Source organism: Felis catus, chromosome B3 (genome assembly GCF_018350175.1).
Source record: "Felis catus isolate Fca126 chromosome B3, F.catus_Fca126_mat1.0, whole genome shotgun sequence".
NCBI lineage: Eukaryota > Metazoa > Chordata > Mammalia > Carnivora > Felidae > Felis > Felis catus.
In genome coordinates, this window is record NC_058373.1 from 17600307 (window position 1) to 17620926 (window position 20620).

Consider the following 20620-nt stretch of genomic DNA (forward strand, 5'->3'; position numbering starts at 1 on the left):
TAACTCATTCTTCAGTAGCTGCAAAAAACCATCTGTGAACATATGTCCTTTGAAGTATATCATCCACCAAATGGAAATGTTGGAGTAAATGGTATAAAGGTTTGACATTTTAATTGATGCTACCAACCAGTTTCCTTTACCAAAAAGGAAGGAATCCACCCTCCCACGAGCATTGTATAAGACAGTCTGTTTCCTCTACCAGCCTTTTAATTCTTGACAATATGATTGGTAAAAAAAAAAAAAATGCTATCATACTGATGTAAGTTGTAGTTCCCTGTCCAGAAGAGAGTGAAGAGATCCTTTCAAATGTTTATTAGTTATTTTCATTTCTACTTTCATGTATTGCCTGGTCATACTCTTTGTTCATGTTTCATTGAGTTGAGGTTTTTTTTTTTTTCTTTAAATCAGTTGCAAGAGCTCCTTGTATAATAGGGATATTAACTCATCAGTCAAAAAAGTTGCAAATATTTTTCCCATTATTTTTTTTTTTGCATTTTAACTTTTTATTGTCGAACTTGCTAGTCTTTTTCCTGATGGATTCTAGATTTTCTGCATTGTAGAAGTCTCTCTTGCCTTCCCAATCTTGAGGCTATGGAAATTTTCTCCTAAGATGTTTTCATTACTTTTTGGTTCATGTTTTTTGTTTCAAGTTTTAATCCCTTCATTATGATTTTATTTGTGGCTGGAGGTGGCGTTTTTTGGCAGATCAATAAGCAATTATGCCAATAGCACCATTTAAAAAAGCTATCTTCTCCCCACTGGACAAAAATGCTATTGTTATCATGTGTTAAATTAAATATACCCTCATATCTTTTAGACTTTCTGGTCTTCTGATCTGTAAGCTTATTTATAAACCAAATCATACAGTTTTTAAAAATGATTATATTAGCACTGTAGAACATTTTAATACCTGGTAAAGCAATTCAACCTTGATATTCTTTTTTGAAATTAAAGGTTTTTGTTGTCAGTTCTAAAACATTTAGAATTTCTTCAATAGAAATGTTCAAATGTTTTTTTTAAAGCTCTAAGAAAACACATTGATATTCTGATTGGAAGTAATTTAAGGTAAATATTTATTTGGTAATCATTAACACTCTTATGATTATCAATTCTTCTCATCCAAGGATATGCTGGCCTCATCATTTGTTCAAATATTGTTTTTATGCTTTTAACAAAATGTTATAGCTTTCTTTAAGGGGGAGTCTCATAATTTTTGGCAAATTTTTATAATGAAATAAGGTAATGCCCAGAAAGCATATAGTAACTATTTTTTTAAGGTTAACTATTATTGTTGCTGTTACTTTTTTTTTTTAATTTGAGAGAGAGAGAGTGCAAGTTGGGGAGAGGAGCAGAGAGAGAGAGAATCTTAGTGTGGAGCCTGATGTGGGGCTCAATCCCACGATGCTGGGATCATGACCTGAGCCAAAATCAAAAGCTGGACACTCAACCAACTGAGCCACCCAGGAGTCCCTGTTGTTTTATTTTTATTATCTTTACTTATTCTCATTAAATAAAATTATAGAAAAGATAAAGCTTATAAAACTCCCTACTGATGAACTCACATGGATCCTCAATATTGTAAAAATGTCAATTCTCTTCAAAATTGATCTATAGACTCAATGTAACCTCAATAAAAATTCCAGAATTTGTGTGGTCAATTCACAAGTTGATTGTAAAATTTATACAGTAATAGAACTTTCCAAAAACAGGCAAGTGATCTTGAATAAAAAGAACAAAATAAGAGGACTTACACTACAGGATGTCAAGACTTATTATGAAGTTCAATCATTAAGACAATGTGTCACTGGAACAAGATTAGACAGATACCCAGTGGACCAGAATAGAAAGTCTAGAAGCACACATACATGCTCAGTTTATGACAAAGGTGACATTTTTGCCATCAGAGCAATGGAAAAGGATGATCTTTTCAGTAAATAGTGCTGAGTCAACTGGAAATCAATATGGACAAAATTTATGTTGATCTCTATAAATACTCTACACAAAAATCAATTCCAGATGGATTGTAGATCTAAATGTGAAAGGTAAAAATAGGAAAGCATATAAAAGATAATATAGGAGAATACCTTCATGAACTTGGGATAGGCAAAGATTTCTTGTATGAGACACAAAAACATAAAACCTGAAGTAAAAGATAGATAAATTGACCTACATTAAAATTAAGTACTTCTGTTCATGAAAGGACACCATTAGTTGGTTCAACATACGAAAATCAAATAATGTATTATATCATATTAGAATAAAATAGAATAGAATAAAAAATAAAAACAATATGATCATCTCAATAGCTACAGAAAAAGCATTTGACAAAATCCAATACTCTTTCCTGAAAAAAACACTCAACAAACTAGAAATAGAAGGGAGTTTCTTCAGTTTGATAAAGGGCATCTGTGAAAACCCCACAACTAATACTATACTTAAGGTAGAAAGACCTAATGGTGAAATGGTGAAAGACGTAACATTCTCCTAAAATCAGGAACAAAGTAGAGTTTTCTACTCCCACCACTTCTATTCAACATTGTTCTAGAGGTTCTAGTCAGGGAAATTAGGCAAGAAAGTAAAATAAAAGGCATCCAAACTGAAAAGGAAGAATTAAAACTCTTTTTGCAGATGGCATGATCTTACATATAGAAAATTTTAAGTAATACATATTAAGAAATCCACTAGAGATAATAATGAGCTCAGCAAGGTTGCAGGATAGAAGATCAAAAGATTAAAAAAAAAAACAGTTGTATTTCTATATACTAGCAATGACTAATCCGGAAATAAAATTTAAAATATTCCATTTATAATTGCATCACGGGAAATAACATACTTAGGCATAAATTTAACAGAAGAGATGCAAAATTTCCATACTAAAAACTACAAAATGCTGTTGAAAGAAATTAAAGAAGACCTAAATAAATGGAAAGACATCCCATGTTTATGGATTGGGACATTTAATGTTGTAAAGATGGGAACACTCCTCAATTTGATCAACAGATTCAACATAATTCATATCAAAATCCCAGCTGCCTTTTCTGCAGCAATTGACAAGCTGATACAGAAATTCAAGAGACTCAGAATAGCCTGAACAATTTTAGAAAAAAAAAAGAAGATGTATACTTTCTAATTTTAAAACTTACTACAAAGCTATAGCAATCAAGACAGTGTGGTACCGGCATAAGTATAGTCATATAGATCAATGGAATAGAATTGAGAAATAAACCCTTATATTTATGGTAATTTGATTTTGACAAGGATGCCAAGGTAATTCAATAAGAGAAAAAATAATCTTTTCAACAAATAATGCTGGGACAACTGAATATCCACATGCAAAGAAATGAAATCAGACCTCTACCTCACACCATACCCAAAATTCACTCCAAATGGATCATAGACCAAAGCTAAAATTCAAAACTACAAAACCTTAGAAGAAAAACATAGGTATAAACCTGAATTAACTTGGATTTGGCAATGGTTTCTTAGATATAACACCAAAATCAAAAGCAACCAAAGAAAACAATAGATAAATTAGACTTCATCAAAATTAACAATCTTGTACTTCAAAGGACACTCTCAAGAAAGTGAGAAGACAGCCCACAGAATGGAAGAAAGTATTTGCAAATTATATATGTGACACGGACTTGTGCCCAGAATATAAATAACTCTTATTACTCAATAATGAAAAAACAACCCAATTTAAAGATAGGCAAAGGAATTGAATAGACATTTCTCCAAAGAAGATGTACAAAAGGCCAGAAGGTATATGAAAAGATGCTAAACATCGTTGGTCATTAGGAGAATGCAAATCAAAACCACAATGAAATACCACTTCCCATCCTTCAAGATGGCATAACCAAAGAGACAGACAATAAACAAGTGTTAGCAAGAATGTGGGGAAATGGAAATCCTCATATCTTTTTTAAAATTTATTTTATTTTCTTTATTTATTTTTTGAGAGAGAGAACACACACAAACAGGGGAGGGGCTAAGAGGGAGAGAGAAAGAGAAAGAAAATCCTTTTTTAAAAATCCCAGACTTTAGCCTCTACTACGAGGCTGTAATCATCAAGACAGTATGGTATTGGCATAAAAACAGACACATAGACAAATGGAATAGAATAGAGACTCCAGAATTGGACCCACAAATGTATGGCCAACTGTCTTTGACAAAGCAGGAAAGAATATACAATGGAAAAAAGACAGTCTCTTTAACAAATGGTGCTGGGAGAACTGGACAGCAACATGCAGAAGGTTGAAACTAGACCACTTTCTGACACCATTCACAAAAATAAACTCAAAATGGATGAAGAACCTGAATGTGAGACAAGAAACCATCAAAATCCTAGAGGAGAAAGCAGGAAAAAACCTCTCTGACCTCAGCTGCAGCAATTTCTTACTTGACACATCTCCAAAGGCAAGGGAATTAGAAGCAAAAATGAACTATTGGGACCTCATGAAGATAAAAAGCTTCTGCACTGCAAAGGAAACAATCACCAAAACTAAAAGGCAGCCGATGGAATGGGAAAAGACACTTGCAAATGACATATCAGACAAAGGGCTAGTATCCAAAATCTACAAAGAACTCACCAAACTCCATACCTGAAAAACAAATAATCCAGTGAAGAAATGGGCAGAAAACATGAATAGACACTTGTCTAAAGAAGACATCCAGATGGCCAACAGGCACATGAAAAGATGCTCAACGTCACTCCACATCACGGAAATACAAATCAAAACCACACTGAGATATCACCTCACGCCAGTCAGAGTGGCTAAAATAAACAAATCAGGAGACTATAGATGCTGGCGAGGATGTGGAGAAACGGGAACCCTCTTGCACTGTTGGTGGGAATGCAAACTGGTGCAGCCGCTCTGGAAAACAGTGTGGAGGTTCCTCAAAAAAATTAAAAATAGAACTACCCTATGACCTAGCAATAGCACTGCTAGGAATTGACCCGAGGGATCCAGGAGTGCTGATGCGTAGGGGCACTTGTACCCCAATGTTTATAGCAGCACTTTCAACAATAGCCAAAGTATGGAAAGAGCCTAAATGTCCATCAACTGATGAATGGATGAAGAAATCGTGGTTTATATACACAATGGAATACTACATGGCAATGAGAAAGAATGAAATCTGGCCCTTTGTAGCAATGTGGATGGAACTGGAGAGTGTTATGCTAAGTGAAATAAGTCATACAGAGAAAGACAGATACCATATGTTTTCACTCTTAACGTGGATGCTGAGAAACTTAACAGAAGACCATGGGGGAGGGGAAGGAAAAAAAAAGGTTAGAGTGGGAGGAGCCAAACCATTAGAGACTCTTAAAAACTGAGAACAAACTGAGGGTTGATGGGGGGTGGGAGGGAGGGGAGGGTGGGTGATGGGCATTGAGGAGGGCACCTTTTGGGATGAGCACTGGGTGTTGTATGGAAACCAATTTGACATTAAAGTTCATATTAAAAAAAGGTTTGTTTACTTTTGAGAGGGAGAGAGAGCAAGCGCCAGCAGGGGAGGGGTAGAGAGAGAGGGAGAGAGAATCCTAAGCAGGCTCCGTGCTGTCAGTGCAGAGCCCGATGTGGCTTAATCTCATGAACCGTGAGATCATGACCTGAGCCAAAACCAAGAAGTCGAACACTTAACAGGCTAAGCCACCCAGGTGCCCTAGGAGAGAGAACCTCAAGCAGGCTCCACGCCCATAATGGAGCCCATGTCCAGCTCGATCCCATGACCCTGGGGTCATGAGTCTGAGCCAAAATCAAGAGTCTATACTTCACTGACTGAGCCATCTGGGCACCCCAGGAATCCTCGTATCTTACTAGCGAGAATGTAAAGGGTGAGGCTATTTTTGAGCAGTTTGGCCATTCCTTAAGAAGTTAAACATATAACCCAGAAATTTTCCCATATAACCCAGAAATTCCACTCCTAGTTTTAAATCCAAGAGAACTAAAAATGTATGTTCATGCAGAAACTTGTACATGAATTATTCATAACAGCCAAAAAGTGGGAACAACCCAAATTTCCATCTACTGATGAACTGATGACCATAAGCTGTTATATCCATACACTGGAATAGTATTCAGCCATAGAAAGGGATGAAGTTCTGGTAGATGCAGTAACGTGGATGAACCTTGAAACCATTTTGTCAAGTGATAGGAGCCAGACAGAAAATAAGACATATTGTACGATTCTCTTTCTAGGAAGTGTTTAGAATAGGCAAATCCACAGGGACAAGAAATGAATTAGTGGTTGCCGAGGATGGGAAGAAGATGGAATAAGAAGGGACATCTAATGGGAATGGGGTATCTTTTGGGCTGACGAAACGTTCTGGAATTAGATATGGAGATGAATGTACGAGCGTGGACTGAAATGTACACTTTGTTATTTTTTCCCTTGAGCCATAAAGCTTTATTGCCAGGTCAAGGGAAAATCTAAAGGTGGGGTCCCCCACCACCCATGCCCCTGCTCAGGGGAACCCCTCTGCAGGACAGCAGGAAGCCCAGGAGGCAGCCAGACTCAGAGAGCCGTGGGAGTGGGCAGATTGTTGCAGTGGACGTCCTGGCCCTTTGGGCAGGGTAGGTGGCAATCTCCCGCTCCAGCCACGACTTGATGCCCATGAACTGCTGGTGCTCCTGGTTCTACTGCTGGGTGTCCTCAGGCACATCGCTCAGCTGGGCTTCAATACCACTGACCAGTGCCTGGATCTGGGCCAGTGGAGCTCCAACGTGGGCCTCTGTCTCCACCAGTGTGCCTTCCAGGGGGGACTTTCCTGCTTAGTTGAGCCTGACGTGCCACCGGTCAGTGACCTCTGTCTTGCTTCTCTACATATTGGCTTCTCGTGTTGCCCAGGATTCTGGCAAGTTCGATCTCCAGAGCAGAATCCACCTCCACACTGACCTGGCCACCCACCTGGTCCCCCAGGGCACTGATTTCCTCTGCTGGTTCTCCTGCAGGTCGGCCAGCTCCTCCCTCAGGCCTTCGAGCTGCATCTCCAGGTTGGTCCTGGCTGGGGTCAGCTCATCCAGCACCCCGCACAGGCCATTATGTCGGCCTCCTAGCCCAGACCTTGTTGAAAGTCATCTGCAGCCAGACAGGCATTGTCAATCTGCAGGACAATCTTGGAGTGCTTAATGGTGGCCACAAGAATCTTGTCCTGCAGCTCCTTGATGGTCTTGAAGTAGGGGCTGTAGTTGTGGGCAGGCCTGCAACCGGCTTTTGGTACCAGTCTCAGATCCCACCTCCAGATCTCCCTCGACCTCTCTAGGGCATGCACCTTCTCCAGGTAGAAGCCAGAATCCCACTGAAGTTCCGTATGGTGAGTTTCTCACTGCCCGCCCGCAGCCTGTCGGACCCAGCCAGGCCGTCTGCCAAGCTGCTGCTGTAGCCCCTCCAGGAAGATAAGGATGCAAATTGGGCAGAGGACCTGGACACAGCGAGGCTGCCTGAGCCCCAGTAGGTGCTGGGCATGCAGAAGGCACCTCCAGTCCCAAAGCACAGGGAGCCACCGCCCCAGTTCCAGAGGGCCAACTGGAGGATAACTGGTGAGAGCTGTAGGAAGTAATAGAGAAGGAGGATACAGGCCACACCGGTTCGAGGAGCAGTGGTCAGAGGGAGGAGCCTGAAATGTATACTTCAAATAAGTGTATTTTATGGTATGTGAATTTTATCTCAATTTTTTTATTTTAGTAATATATTTTATTTGATCCAGTATGTCTAAAATATCATTTCAACTTGTTTTTAATTTTTTGCTTATCTCTTTATTTTTAATTCATTTTCTATTTATTTAAATTCAAGTTAGTTAACATACAATGTAGTCTTGGCTTTGGGAGTAGAACCCAGTGATGCATCTCTTACCTGTGACACCCAGGGCTCATCCTGAAAAGTGCCTTCCTTAATGCCCATCATCAGGGAAATACAAATCAAAACCACATTGAGCTACCACCTCCCAATGGTCAGGATGACTAAAATCAACAACTCAGGTTGGCAAGGCTGCAGAGAAAGGGGAACACTTTGGTACTGTTGGTGGGATTGCAAACTGGTGCAGCCACTCTGGAAAACAGTATGGAGGTTCCTCAACAAATTAAAAATAGAACCACCCTATGACCCAGCAATTGCATTACAAGGAATTTATCCAAACAAAAGTGCTGATTCAAAGGGGGCACATGCACCCCAATGTCTATAGCTGCACTATCAACAATAGCCAAAGTATGGAAGGAGCCCAAATGTCCATCAACTGATGAATGGACAAAGAAGCTGTGGTATATACATACAATAGAATACTACTCAGTGATGAAAAATAACAAAATCTTGCCATTTGCAACAACGTGGATGGAATAAGTCAGTCAGAGAAAGACAGATATCATACGATTTCACTCATGTGTGGAATTTGAGAAACTCAACAGATGAACATGGGGAAAGACAGATATCATACGACTTCACTCATATGTGGAATTTGAGAAACTCAACAGATGAACATGGGAGAAGGGAAGGAAAAAGAAGATAAAAGCAGAGAGGGAGGCAAACCATAAGAGACTCTTAAATATAGAGAACAAACTGAGGCTTGCTGGAGGTGAGGTAGGTGGGGGGATGGGTTACATGGGTGATGGGAATTTTATCTCAATTTTAAAGAGACACCATCAAGAAGGAGAAAAGGCAAGTCCCAGAGCACGAGAAGATATTTGTAATACATGTAACCAGGGAGGTATAACCATAGATATGAGAGGACTTACATCCAGAAAATGTAAAAAAGAAAAAAAGAAATCAATGAGCAAAAGACACAAAACCCTACAGAAAAATGGGTAAAAGATGTGAACAAACATGTCACGAAAGAGTAGCCAATAAACCAAAAAGTATTCGACCTCACTAGCAATCACGACCTTGTAAAACCATGTCTAAAACAACCGCCAATCCAACACTTAAACCTTTACTCTCATACACCCATTCTAATGACTGCAATTGAAAATATGGAAAAACTCTTGGGACGTTACTCTTTTCATCACCTCTAAGGGGAACCACAGCTCTGACTTCTAACCGCATAGCTTACTTTTATTTGTTTTTGAATTGCATATTTGTTTGAATATGGCTTCTTTGGCTCAACATTATGTCTGTGAAACTAATCCATGCCGCTGCATGTAGCAACAGGTTGTTCATTTTGGTTGCTGTGTTGTATTACTTCATATGAATAGATTGCGATTTACTCACTTATTATTTCTGTTGCCGAGCATTTGGGTTGTTTCCAGTTCTTGGCTGTGACATACAAACACTGCTATGTTGAATGAAAGAAGTCAGATATGTAAGAATGCATACTCTGTGGTTCTATTATACTGACTACACTAGTCTATGGTTTTAAAGTGGGGAGCGGGGGCTGGGGGTCGTGCCTGGGAGGGGAGATGAGGGAGGCTTCCAGATGCTGGCTATCTTCTGTTTCCTGATCTTGATACCGCAACTGGGTGTGTCCCCAGTGTGCTCATGTGGGTAGCGTGCAGTTAGGATTTGCACTCTTTCACGTTTCATTTAAAACACCATTCACAAAAATAAACTCAAAATGGATAAAGGACCTGAATGCGAGACAGGAAACCATCAAAACCCTAGAGGAGAAAGCAGGAAAAAACCTCTCTGACCTCAGCTGCAGCAATTTCTTACTTGACACATCTCCAAAGGCAAGGGAATTAGAAGCAAAAATGAACTATTGGGACCTCATGAAGATAAAAAGCTTCTGCACTGCAAAGGAAACAATCACCAAAACTAAAAGGCAGCCGATGGAATGGGAAAAGATACTTGCAAATGACATATCAGACAAAGGGCTAGTATCCAAAATCTACAAAGAACTCACCAAACTCCATACCTGAAAAACAAATAATCCAGTGAAGAAATGGGCAGAAAACATGAATAGACACTTGTCTAAAGAAGACATCCAGATGGCCAACAGGCACATGAAAAGATGCTCAACGTCACTCCACATCACGGAAATACAAATCAAAACCACACTGAGATATCACCTCACGCCAGTCAGAGTGGCTAAAATAAACAAATCAGGAGACTATAGATGCTGGCGAGGATGTGGAGAAACGGGAACCCTCTTGCACTGTTGGTGGGAATGCAAACTGGTGCAGCCGCTCTGGAAAACAGTGTGGAGGTTCCTCAAAAAAATTAAAAATAGAACTACCCTATGACCTAGCAATAGCACTGCTAGGAATTGACCCGAGGGATCCAGGAGTGCTGATGCGTAGGGGCACTTGTACCCCAATGTTTATAGCAGCACTTTCAACAATAGCCAAAGTATGGAAAGAGCCTAAATGTCCATCAACTGATGAATGGATGAAGAAATCGTGGTTTATATACACAATGGAATACTACATGGCAATGAGAAAGAATGAAATCTGGCCCTTTGTAGCAATGTGGATGGAACTGGAGAGTGTTATGCTAAGTGAAATAAGTCATACAGAGAAAGACAGATGCCATATTATGTGGATCCTGAGAAACTTAACAGAAGACCATGGGGGAGGGGAAGAAAAAAAAAAGGTTAGAGAGGGAGGGAGAATAAACTGAGGGTTGATGGGGGGTGGGAGGGAGGGGAGGGTGGGTGATGGGCATTGAGGAGGGCACCTTTTGGGATGAGCACTGGGTGTCGTATGGAAACCAATTTGACAATAAATTTCATATTAAAAATTATAAAATTAAAAAAAAACATACTTCAAAAACTCAAAACACCTTTGGGACCGAACAGAGCAATATATTTCTTTTGCTACCCACAAGCTACTAAAGCCACTTTATAAAGACAGGAGAGCTAGAGTTCCTCCAGACAGAGGCCAGCCCCAGGGGTGTTTGTCTTGGGTATTTATAGGCTTGAGTTTTCCTGCTAGGCTACCATGCCTTTTGGTTTTAGTTCCTGGGTATCCTATGTTTCCTTGATTCACCAGCTATATATAGTACTCCCTTGGATCTTCACCATACCCTCAAAGTTGTTGGCGGTGGCTTTTCCATCCTTGACTAGAAGTACTAGGAGTTGATAGTATGAATGACAGTAGAATTCATTCATTCTTGGATGGACTTCCTTTACTGTAAGTAAATAAATTATTAGCTATGATGGACAATGGAGCGAGATGATAAGAAAAGCATTCATCAATTGCCCCCAATTCTTTCATGTGACATACAAAGATATTTGTTCCCATTATAAATTGCTAAGTAAATCAGAAAGAAAAGCCACATGCCAGTATTATTTCAACAGGGCCTGAACAATGACATTGGTGGAACATATCAGAAAAGCTAATGGCTTTACACGTGGACTTTTCTCTGTCCACATCTCCACTTGGTTCTCTGATAACCAGGGTGTTAGTTACACATTATGTATTTTCATTTATTAGAATATTTTTTAAGCAGTGGGCTGGAAACCTGACACATGCACAGATTTTTATCACATTGTCCTATATGAGTCTTTCTAAACTCAGTGCCTTTTGGAAGAGGAGATAATTGCTTGCAAATTGATATTTAATAATATCAATTAAATTGATATTTCATAACACAACCAAGTCTCACACATCTTTAGTGGGGGTGTACATAGTTTTTATTACCCCACAATATTTTAAATCCCCAAATGACTCCCAGTTCCTTGAAGGCACCCTACATCTCTCCCTACCTGTTCATCTTCCCCAGTTCTGTCCATAATGATCCCTGACCACTTGTGGACTTACTCCCTTCCACCCCACTCCCACCGGGGCACCAAGAAGATGACACCCAGTACCTCCTGTCATGCTGGCAGTGTCTACCTCAGGAATCAGAAGCCATTTTGGACTGCTTTGTGTCCAATAGCTAAATTCCTGGGATGGACAGACCCACAGCTTAACAATATTAGCTCCTCTCGTCCAAAGCCTTTCTGTTTAGATTCACTGTGACAGTCAGAAATTTCCTCTGGAATCTTGTCACTTTCCCCAACCAATCCCCTGTCCTTTGGGATGCCCCAACCTTCCTGGGGTTCCTCTGCCTGGGGCAAGGCCCAAAGGATCAGGGCACAGAAGCCCTTCCTTGGAAACCACCACTCTACTCCTGGTGTCCTCAGCAACTCTTCAAGTGTGGGGAATCTTTTCTAGTCTAGGGACCAAGGGTAGAGAGCAAAACATACATTTTTTCTCAAGTAGAGTTTTCCTGGATCTGTTGCATATGCCACGGCTCCTTCTGTAACTCCCACAACCCACCGAAAAGCCAAGGCCAGTGCTTGAATCTTTCCTTTTTCTTTCTTTCTGCTGAGTCATCCCTTCCCTGAGCATGAGGGAAAACTTTGCTGATGGAATGGGGAAGGGGTTCAGCTGTTACTTCCACCATTATCCTCTCTCACCCCCAGGATCAGCCCTGTGTCTGTCATGCCTCATGTGCAATCTAACCCCAGATAATGACCTAATCTCCACCTGACTCTATAATCACGTCTTCTCAGGCATCCTAACATGCTGTCTTGCTTTACAAAGTTCAACAAAACTTGTTTTGGAGTTTATGTGTTACCTTAGATTATCTCTGCACCAGGTACTTTCACTAACTCAGCAGGTGGGCGAAGACCTAACTGTTTTGGATCTGCTGCTTATCACTGAGATCTCTGTGGGGACCCCAAACATGGTCCCAGTGAAAAAGCATACCTAGGACCCAAGACATCTCTTGGAACTTGTTACCCCATGAGTCCCTCTGACCCATCCTGTCACACTGAACAAGGTGTTAAAAAAACTCTGGGGCTTGGTTTTGTTGCTGCAAAATGTCAGTGACATTTGCTTCCTTTCTTCTCGACAGTTACGTTGGTAGAATAAGTGAGATATGTGTTTCCGTCCCCAGTAAAAGAATAGTTAAGATACCTTCACAATTATTATCACAACCATCCCGAGACTCAGCTTCAGAAAAAATAATCCTCATGTGCTGTACAAATATAAGGGGGAGAAACTGCTCTTTAAGGTGCTAAAAAATGCCCACCTTTGCATATCTTCCAAAACTCCATCCCCTAGTACAGTAAAAGCTTGGTTTGTGAGCATAATTCATTCCAGAAACATGCTTGTCATCCAAAGCACTTGTATATCAAGGCGAGTTTCAAGAGCCATTGGCTCACTTGCGATCATGTGACTTTTGGCATCCCATACTACTCTCATTGCAAGACATAGCTCGTTTATGAAGTCAAAATTTATTAGAAATGTTTGTTCCTCTTGTGGAACACTTGCAGAACAAGTTGCTCGCAATCCAAGGTTTTACTGTATTTCCATTTTGACTGGATTTTTCTGCTATTCATTCCTCAAACGTATCTTTATTCCATTAACAAAGGAAACACCCATTAAAAGGAGCAAGAGTGTGTTCAGCTGTGTGTGGACTGATTTGGAAAAGGACCTCTTAGGAAGAGCAGGGGCTCTGCCTAAGCCCTCTTGGTGAAGTAGCCAGATTTGCTGGAATCCATAGGTTTGCAGCCAAACCAAATCACCCTCTGGTCTTGAGTCTCCTGTAAGTCTTGACCAAAAGTCTGGGCATCCCGTCAGCTCCTCCCTCAGCCCTCTGCCCTCTCACCTTTTATTTTTTTGCCCAGCCTCCTCCTTTATTCAGTAGAAATACCAAAACCTGATGAGGCTTCTCTAATTACCAGTATTACTTATATAAGAAAATATTGCAATAGCACCCTGTTCGATGAAGCAGATGCTTTCAGAGGAATACACTTTTAATCTCCCAGACTCATCCCCCACCCCTCCATGCTTCATCTCCTAATTTCCTTTTCACATTCACTTCCATCCTTTCAATAGACTGCTGACGTCCTTCAGGAGGCGTCCAATCCAGGCATATGTGAATGAATCAAATAGACCTCCTGATGTGATTTACTAGTTTCAGACGTTCTCCTTTGTCTCCTAGCCCCTTTTTCCACTCCTCCAAACATTACTTCACTTCTTTCCCACCCAGATTCCTAAAGCCATCAGCTGTTTGCTTTCACTTGGGGAACTACTCCTGCTCATGCCCACAGCCAGGGGAGACACGCACCTCCTTTACTGACCATGCTGTTAATTTCCTGCCCACCCCGCCCCCCTGTTTCTCATGGGACTGTGGGCTCATTTTAAACAGAAAATCACTTCTTGCCATTTATTGTTTTTTTTTCTCATTGATTTTTAAAAATTGAAGTATAGTTGCTCTACAATACGATGTATTAGTTCTGGGTATGTGACACAGTGATTTGGCAATTCTTTTTTTTTTTTTTAATTTTTTAAAATGTGTATTTATTTTTGAGACAGAGAGAGATAGAGCATGAGTGGGGGAAGGGCAGGGAGAGAGGGAGACACAGAATCCAAAGCAGGCTCCAGGCTCCGAGCTGTCAGCACAGAGCCTGATGCGGGGCTTGAACTCACGAATTCTGAGATCATGACCTGATTGGAAGTCGGACACTCAACTGACTGAGCCATCCAGGCGCCCCAGTGATTTGACAGTTCTATTGTGTAACACAATGCTCACCAAGGTAAGTGTAGTTACCATCTGTCACCACACAACATTATTACACTCTGATAGACTGTATTCCTCACGCTGTACTTTCCATCTCTATGACTTACATATTTTATCTTATATTATTTTTTAAGTAGGCTTCATGCCCAGCACAGAGCCAATGTGGAACTTGAACTCACGACCCTGAGACCAAGACCTGCTCTGAGATCAAGAGACAGAATCTCAACTGACTGAGTCACCCAGGTGCCCTGACTTATTTATTTCATAACTGGAAGTTTGTACCTCTTAATCTCCTTTACCCATTTTGCTCATCCTTCCACCCCCCTCCCCTCTGGCAACTACCAGTTTGTTCCTTGTATTCATGAGTCTGTTTCTATTTGTTTGTTTGTCTTTTAGATTTCACATATAAGTGAAATCATATGATATTTGGGTTTTTTTTTTTTCAGTCTTACCACTTTTTGTAATGTCAAAACGCTTTTCTTTTCTATTTTTTTAAGGTTTTTATTTTATTTTTTAAGTAATCTCTATACCCAATGTAGATCTCTCAAACTTATAACCCCAAGATCAAGAGTTGTACGCTCTACTGACTGACCCAGCCAGGCGCCCCTAAAAAGTCTTTTCTTTTCTCTTTTTTTTTAAAAAAAAATTTTAATGTTTATTTATTTATTTATTTATTTATTTGAGAGAGAGAGAGAGAGAGAGAGAGAGAGAGAGAGAGCAGGGGAGGGGCAGAGAGAGAGACACACACAGAATCCAAGGCAGGCTCCAGGCTCTGAGCTGTCAGCACAGAGCTTGATGTGGGGCTCAAACCCACAAGCTGTGAGATCATGACCTGAGCCGAAGTCCGACACCCAACAGACTGAGCCACCCTGGCGCCCCTCAAAAGTTTTTTCTTAATCCAGACTGACATGGTGGCCCCTTCGCCAAGCTGTCCCTCTTCAGCCTTCAGCTATTTTTCTGGAGGTGACTTCATACACTGTGCTTTTTCCTGGGCTGCCCTGGGATTTTCCCGGGCTCGTGGCCACCCAGCTAGACATGCATAAGCAATATCACTGCTCAAGACAGATTTCTCAAGATTAATCTGGAGAGAAACAAGGCAAAGCCTGTACCTTGTTTTTATTCATCACAGAAGGAATGCAAATATTGCAAAAATGAAGAACATTTGCATTATTGCCATCACCTAATTTATCTGTATTTTCACCCTCATCTGTGAAATAAAGGAGTCGGTGAAGCAAAATCAACATAGCTTTGGGAACTCTTAGAGACATAGATAAAATAAATATTGTTCCTTGAAAATATATTTTGACATGTTTTGTATTCTCTCTTTATGGATTCTGGCTGGGGTGGGAGGGGAAAGATTGACAATTATTATAAATCAGGCTTTTTCCTGAATGTAATAGCTATACTTCAAAACACCGACTTTAGGCTTATGGGGTTTTAGAGCCTGAAACAGTTCATATTTGTTGTCTCTTGCTGTATAACAGATGATCTCAAATCAACAAGTATTTCTTATCTCCCAGTTTTTGAGGCTCAGGAGTCCAGGAGAGTGGCTTAGTGGGGTTGTTCTGGGTTGGGTTCTTTCATGGGGCTGCAGTCAAGCTGTGGAACAGGCTACTGTCATCTTAAGGACTGACTGGGACTGGCGAATCCATTTCCAAGCTCACTCCTATTCTGTTGGCAGTCCTTCATTTCTTGAAGGCTGTTTCCTAGGCCTCATGACATGGCATTTGACCCTTCCCAGAGTAGGTGATCCAAAGGAGAGAAAGAGTGACAAAGAATAAAGCCAGTACCTTTTATAACCCAAACTCAAGTGTGATGCCCACTCTCCTTAGAACAATGAAGGACTGAATAACAGAAAGTAGGATCACTGGGAGCCATTGTGGGGGCTGGATACCACAGAACCTTTGAGATAACATAGTCTAGTTCTGTCAGTTACAGCCAAGGAAGCTGCAACCCAGAGACATGGAGTGAGTTGGCCAAGACCATACCATTGTTGAATACCCAAACCAGGACTTGAACCTGAACTTCCCATATTTTAGGACATTTCAATTTAGCAACTACTCATCTTACTTATTCAGAGATTATCAGAAACAAGGTGTGGAGATTTAGGGTGAAGAATATAATCACAATCCCTGCCCATGAGGTCAGAGGAGTGGTAAGGAACAGAATACACTGAATGAGATTACCCAGGAGAATGGAGAACATTTCCTCGGGGTTACAACTGAAGACCCTAGAGTTCAAAGGAAGACCTGTAGTCACAGGCACCATTGGTGAAGGATTTGTGGAAATGGTGACATTGAGTTGGGCCTGGAAGTATGGATGGATTTAGACCAACAGGGACAAATGGGATGGGGCTGGATGGAGAGTCCATGATTTGACTCTGATGTCTCCAAACCTACCTCTATGAAGTTATTAGTCACAGGCCCAAGCTCTGAATCACTTTCTTGGCTACTGATGATTAGAATTTGGGGCTGTCTGGAAGGAGGACTCTGGTGGCTTTTCTGAGAGTGCCACTTGCCTTAGCTGCCGTTGCTGTTTTTAGCTGCCATTGCTGTTTTTACTGGTGGAGCTCACACTCTGATCAAGAAATTAAAGCAGCTGCCTGACCATGGCTGTCTATGTCGTCAAACAGTCCCTAAAATCAGCGGAGAAAATTTTAAGTCCAGTTGGTAAGTCAATGTCTGTTCGTTTTGGAGAATCACCTTTGCCCACTGATTTACCTGCCCATGAGTTGATCTTTGAGATTTACTCCTGAGCAGGTGCTAAGAGGTTAGAAGTATGGGCTAAGGTTTGGGGCTGCATTTTCCTGGGACAGTCCAGGAACCTTCAGAAAAGTGGGGGCAAAGGGATGAGTAGAAGAGGTCAATTACAGAATGTTTCATACCTGACCCATTAGCCATCGCATTTAGAAAACCCACAGATGTTGACAGCTGCCAGGTCAATATTGATTAAAATTGTAGGTGGCATCATTTAGATGAGTTTTGAAGTTATTGTTAAGACCTCATTAATGAGTCATAATATTAAATTTGTAGACCCAAACCAACATTGAAAAAAGTTTAAATATCATAGGGAAAAGGAATAAACATTCCTTGCTCACTGTGAGAAGAGAGAGAAGGCCAACTCCAACCAATCATGTTGGATTCTCTGCTAAAACCCAACAGAGTTCGCTACAGAAAACATATCACGGTGAAAAGGCAGAAGTGGATGCAAACATGGAAAATGTTACCAGTTCTATGTTTATTTAAAAATATTTTAGAGGGGCGCCTGGGTGGCGCAGTCGGTTGGGCGTCCAACTTCAGCCAGGTCACGATCTCGCGGTCCGTGAGTTCGAGCCCCGCATCGGGCTCTGGGCTGATGGCTCAGAGCCTGGAGCCTGTTTCCGATTCTGTGTCTCCCTCTCTCTCTGCCCCTCCCCCGTTCATGCTCTGTCTCTCTCTGTCCCAAAAATAAATAAACGTTGAAAAAAAAATTTAAAAATATTTTAGAAACATATAACTGACATTTCAAATGAATGATAATGCTCCATATAAGTGTCTTTTTTAAAAAATCAACTTTATTGGAGCACCTGGATGGCTCAGTCAGTTAAGCTTCTGACTTTAGCCCAGATCATGATTTCACAGTTCATGAGTTCGAGTCCTGTGTCAGGCTCTGTGCTGACAGCTCGGAGCCTGGAGCCTGCTTCCGATTCTGTGTCTCCCACTCTCTCTGCCCCTTCCTTCACTCACTCTCTCTCTCTCTCTCAAAAAATAAACACTAAATTTTTTTTTAATCAACTTTATTGAGGTGTACTTGATATACAATAAGAGGTTTTCATTTTAAGTATGTAGTTCAAGGAATTTTGACAAACGTATGTAGTGGTGTTACCACCACCAAAGTCAAAGCAGGAAATAGTTCTGCTACCCCTGAGAAGTTCTCTTATTTCCCTCTTTTCAGTCAAACCTCCTTCTAGTACCTCAGCTTCTGGGATGCAGTAAGGAAGCCGAAGTATCTAGAGCAAAAGCACAAGGGGGAGCAGATCAATATGTATTAGCGATCTATGTCTTGTAAGGCCTTGGGCCATAGGAGGTCAAGAATTTTGGATTTAGTCTGAGTGAAATGAGGAGGTATGGGAGGATTTTGAGCAGAGGAGTAATCTGACTTAGGTTTTAAAGAGACTGCATAGAAACTACTGTACACTAGGGTTGAACAAATAGGTTAATATATTGTAGATAATGAGAGAGAGCTAGGCTTCTCACTGTCAGAGGAGGAAGTTACAAATAAGCAAAGAGGGCAGGAAGGCTATAATGAGCCATGTGGGTTGGAATTGGAAGCATCAGTATGCACTCATGTTTCTGGATAGCTAGCTAGCAAGATGATAGATAGAAAAATAATATAGGTATGTATGTACATATGGTGTGTGTGTGTGTGTGTGTGTGTGTGTGTGTGTGTGTGTGTTGGCATTTTAACAATATAAAATCTTCCAATCCATGAACATGGGATGTCTTTCCATTTACTTAAGTCTTCTTTAACTTACTTCAATAACATTTGGCAATTTCCAGGATTCAAGCTTTACATTCTTTAGTTAACTTTATCCCTAAGTTTCTTTGTGTGTGTCATTGGAAATGGAAGTGTTATTTATTTATTCATTTATTTATTTATTTAGAGTATGTGAGCAGAGCAGGGGCAGAGAGAGAGGGAGAGAGAGAATCCCAAGCAGGTTCCACAATGTCAGCACAGGGCTTGATGCAGTGCTCAATCTTATAAACCCTGAGATCATAACCTGTGCTGAAACCAAGAGTCAAACACTTAACCGACTGAGCCGCCCTGTCACCCCTGGAATTGTTTTCTTAACATCATTTTTGGATTGTTCTCTGCTAGTAGGTAGAAGTATTGATAGTTCCTGGCATGCTGTCAGGGTATGATTCCTAAGACCTTAATGAACTGGGACAGGGTACAGGCAGAAGGGAGGCTTTTGGGAGAGGTCTGGAGAAAATGGTAACTAGAAAGACTGGAAACCAGTGATTTGCTAAGTGCCACTGAGTGAATAAGAGAGAAAAAGTCCATCTGAGTATTGCCATTTCAGTGATGGCCACTGAGCAATCACTACTGCTCAATGATTTAAAGTAAAGTGTGTGCTCGCTTCGGTAGCACATATACTAAAATTGGAACGATACAGAGAAGATTAGTATGGCCTCTGCGCAAGGATGACATGCAAATTCGTGAAGCATTCCATATTTTAAAAAATAATAATAATTAAAAAAATAAATAAATAAAGTAAAGTGTGAGGGTTAGAGCACCTAGTTCGTTGTTCTCCTGCAGGCAGAAGGCAGATAGAATGGAAGATGAGGCAGAGTACATGAGCTTAAAGGAGGCACTACTTCTGGGAACCCTGGGTTCTCATTCCAGGCATGTCTCCTATGTTGAAGTAAGGGCCCTGATGGGGAAGGAGTGGGACTCAGAGCTTTGGGATGGGGGTACCTGGGTACTGCAGGTAAGAAGCTTGGGCCTCCACCTTACCCCACACCTGCAGAAGTGACCCATTCCCACTGCTGGAATATAGAGCCCCCTCTTGCCTCCTGTAAGAAGACGATGCAGAAGGCACATATGAGGCAGGTGCCTGCCAGAACAATACTTGCTCTTTAGGGTTGACCGCCACCTTCTTCTTGGCCCCCAGATCTATACTAGGGAGAAATCTGAGCAAACCTGATGGGCCTGCATAGGAAGTTGAGGAGTTCTACCCCAAAGGTGTTACAGGTCCTGGCTGCCAGCAGGGACAAGCTGGGTGCTGGGTCAGGACAAGCTGGAAAGCTGGGTCAGGGGAAGTCTATTGGTGTAGGGGCACTCTCCTGTGGCAAGAGCCCTGGGTGACTGTGCCAGTACGCTGCTGGGCTGGCCCACATTAAATAAAGTAGAGATGTCAGGAGGATGGGGGCAGCTTGGGGGAAGGGAACAAAATAGCAAAAGTGGGCTTACACTAGAAATTCACCAGACTGGCCACGTTACTTGGAGGCCATGTGGACATTCCTGTCCCAGACTATGAATCTGGAGTTCTCTCTTGTCCAGCAAGAAAGTGGATGCAGAATTGAATATGAGAGAGGCTAATGTCTGGGAGGAGACAAGAGTCCCAAGCACGGGTTTCGTCTCTGTATTTATTAAGCACTCAAGATCTTACACACATGGTGAACATGAAGAAAACAAG

At 41.2% G+C, this 20620-nt stretch overlaps 1 non-coding gene and 1 pseudogene across 1 annotated transcript; one reads left to right on the plus strand and one right to left on the minus strand.

The window, feature by feature from the left end:
• Positions 1 to 6516: 6516 nt before the first annotated feature.
• On the minus strand, positions 6517 to 11662 carry LOC101101221 (annotated as a pseudogene).
• A 7891-nt stretch (positions 11663 to 19553) lies between these two features.
• LOC111561030 lies at positions 19554 to 19660 on the plus strand. Its single transcript, XR_002743400.2, has one exon. It is a non-coding gene; the product is annotated as a U6 spliceosomal RNA (small nuclear RNA).
• Positions 19661 to 20620: the final 960 nt, after the last annotated feature.